Below are 4,006 nucleotides of genomic sequence, written 5' to 3' on the forward strand. Positions count from 1 at the left end.
TGTGTCCTTTGCCATACAGATGCTTTTCAGTTTCATGAGACCCCATTTATTAATTGCTGATCTTAGTGCCTATGACGAAGTATTCTGTTCAGGACTTTTTTTCCCGGTGCCAATGAGGTCAGGGCTATTACTTGCTTTTTCTACTATTAGGTTCACTGCATCAGGTTCAATGATGAGGTCTTTGATCCATTTGGAGTTAAGTTTTATGCAAGGGGATTAGTACAGATTTATTTTGTATTTTTCCTCGAATAGCCATATAGTTTGACAAGCAACATTTGTTGAAGTTGTTATCTTTCTTCCAGTGTGTATTTCTAGCTTTTTTATAAAAACATATTAGGTGCTCACAGATATGTTTCAGTCTTCAATTTGATTGCAACCATCATCTCTTATGTTGTGTCAATACCATTCTGTTTTCAATACTATTTAGCTCAGTGGTACAACTAGGAATTAGGGATGATGATCTATTCAGCAGGTTTTTATTAGTGAGAGTTAGTTTTACCTATTACTCATGGCCCCTGACACCATGTGTGTGTGTGTGTGTGTGTGTGTGCGTGTGTGTGTTTGTGTATGTTTGTTTGTGTGTGTGTGTTTGTGTGTGTGTGTGTGTGTGTGTGTGCATGTGTGTTTCTATATTGAACTAAAAATTGTCCTTTCAAGATTGTTGAAGAATTCTCATGAGTATTACATTAGATCTGTAGATTACTTTTGGTAGGATGGCCAGTTTTCAATATCAATCCATAAGAATGAGAGATCTCTGCATCTTCTGATATCTTCTTTAGTTTCTTTAAAGTTTTATGATACAAGTATTTCACTTGCTTGGCTGGAGTTCCACCCCACCCCCGCCATGATGGTTTATGTTACTTGAGGTTATTGTGAAAGGTATTGTTTCCATGATTTTTTAAAAATTAGTCTGTTTGTCATTGGTATATAGAAGGGCTACTGATTTTTTTGAGTCAATTTGTGTCTACCTATCCTGGTGAAAATGTTTATCAGCTATAGGAGTTTACTGTTGGAATCTCCAGGGTCAATTATGTATACTGTCATTACATCTACATATAAGAATACATATAACCTTTTCCTTTCCAATCTGTATCTACCTGATATCCTTCAGTTTTATAATTGGTCTATATAGTATAAAGTACTGCACTGAATAGATAAGGAGAGAGTGGACAACCTTATCTTGTTCTTGATTTTAGTAGAACTGCTTTGAGTTTCTCTGAATTTGATTTGTTGCTGGCTATGGGCTTGCTGTTACTTTCCTTTATTATGTTGAAGTATGTCCCTTGTAAGTCTAAACTCTCCAGGACATTTACTATGAATCTATATTGGATTTTGTCACAGGCCCTTTTTTAATTTTATGAAATTATCATGTGATTTTTGTCTATCAGTGTTTTTAATGTAATGAATTACATTTATTGACTTACATATGTTGAATGAGCTCTCTATCTCTTGGATGAAGCCTTCTTAATCATGGTTGATGGTATTTTTGATGTGCTCCTTGATTCTGTTTGCAAGTATTTTATTGAGCATTTTTGCATCAATATTCATAAGGAAAGAACCTTTCTTGATCCAATTTAAAGTGGTGTCTTTACATAAAGTGTGGCAAAAATCATGATTCCTTTCCCTGCAAGAAAGGAGATGATTCAAACAATATCTGAATAGCTGTAATACTTCACTATATAGAATAAGAAAAATATCACAGCTATATTAAAAAATTGTATTCCTTTTATCAGTTTCCACAAATGTGTCAGGACACTTCTGTGTGCTCAATCAGGTAGGTAAATATTACTGCACTTATCCTCAAGATGTATCACTTGGTCTGTTTCACCAAAATGGGTATACAGTCATTCCCATATCACACAGTAAACATGCCCTATACTTTTTCTAATTCCCTATAATTTCTTTACTTTGCCACTTATAAGTATGGTTTATTATTGTTGTGAACCTCTCACTGTTAATATAAGAATGAATTGATCATTTTACTGTTCCATAATTAACCATGAGATCAACATGGAGGGCACATTGTTATGATTCTAAAACAATGTGTGGTGTCTATAAATGCTGCTGTGAACTGCAGCCACTTTTGAAATAAAGGAATTTTTCTAGAGTAGGACACAATCTTGAATTTGGTATCAGATACCTTTTTAAGATGGTCCCTGAAAAACGTATAAGTCTTGTTAAAGGTTCTCTACCTTACATGGTGACAAACTTAATACAGCTAAGATTCAAGCTGGCAAATGATTTCCTCTCTCAAATATATTTCAAATTGTACAAAATTATAAAAATGTGTCTATATATTGCCTACTATAACTTATTTCTATCAGACTTTCCAATTCCTTCCTATTTCTGTTAAGGTGGTGAAGAATATCTTCAGTAGTAGAACTAGGAATTTACTGGAAGGTATTATACTAGCAGAAACAATGCCTCTGACTTATGTTAGACATAGGAGGCTTTTCAGACTCACGAAGTTCCACACAGGTAAAACATAACCATGCACACTTGAAGAAACATGTAATCATGACATGGAGAAGCTATGTGAGTAAAGACATGACAGAATAAGGGGCTTTTCTAGTAGACTGAGTCACAGTAGATTACTGACAAGTAATTACCATCGTGATCCAATATCATTCCACAGATCCCAGTAGCCTACATCACCTCACATACTCCTTTCCACATTCAGACTCACAGCCATACCCAAGTTCATCATTTAAAGAGGTAAACACAAAAACTTAATAGATTAAGGAATGTAAGAAAATGTGTAGAGCATTGAGATTTGAAACATAACCCAATTATTCAGAAAATGGCAGTTGAGCAAATTACAACTTATTCATTATAGACAATAAAGAGGAATACTTATGAAAACGAGATATAAACATATACATATTGAAAAATGTGAGAATATAATGGATCATATTCTCAGGTCTGTTTAATACATTTAGCACAGGATATTTATATTTCTTTACATATAAACCAATTAATTTCTAGATGAACCATAGTAAAGAATAAAGAAAAGTACTTGACAAGATACTACTAGAATTGAAAAGATGGTGAAGGGAGGGTGAGCCGGTGGAGAAAGATCATAATTGCTTGAGTTAAGACAGGTGAGTCTGAGGGACAACTGGGTTCTTTCCAGCTTCTGGCTATTGATGTCTTTCAACAGAGGAATGGATACAGAAAATGTGGTACATTTATACAATGGAGTACTACTCAGTTATTAAAAACACCTTCACGAAGTCACCATCATGAATGACCATGAGTTGAACTAGAAAATATCAGCCAGATATAACTGTCTCCTGAGAGGCTCAGCCAGAGCATAACAAATACACAGGTGGATGCTAGCAGCAAACCACTGAACTGAGAACAGGGTCCCCATTGGAGGAATTAGAGAAAGGATTAAAGGAGCTGAAGGGGCTTGCAACCCAATAAGAACAATAATTCCAACCAACCAGAGCTCCCAGGGACTAACTACCCAAAGAGAACATATGGACTGACCCATAACTCTAGCTACCTTGTTGGGTGAGAATGGGAACAGAAGCCCTTGGTCCTGCCAAGGCTGTACCCCACCACCCCCCAGTGTAGGGGAATGCCAGGGCAGGGAGGCAGGAAGGCGGTGGTTGGAGAGGGAGAACACTTCATAGAAGGGGGAGGAGGGATGGGATGGGGGCTTATGGACAGGAAACTGGGAAAGGGAATACCATTTGAAATGTAAATAAAAAATATCCAATAATAAAAAAAAGGGGGGAAAAGATAGACACAAAACCTACCTCTTCCTAAGCTAACTAGTAGCATTGATAATTGCTGGGTGAGAACCCAGCAATTTTCTTTAAGGCTGGAAGGTCATACATGCAAAAATAGATGGGCACCATTAATATACTCGATGCGTTTAAACAAAAACAGGAGTACCAAAAATGGTGAGTGAATCTGGAATAAGCGAGGGAAATACGGTCAATATGATCAAGCTTGTATAAAGTTCTCAAAGATCTAATACAATCAAAGGCAAAGTATA

This window comes from Rattus rattus, chromosome 6, assembly GCF_011064425.1.
Source record: "Rattus rattus isolate New Zealand chromosome 6, Rrattus_CSIRO_v1, whole genome shotgun sequence".
Taxonomy (NCBI): Eukaryota; Metazoa; Chordata; class Mammalia; order Rodentia; family Muridae; genus Rattus; species Rattus rattus.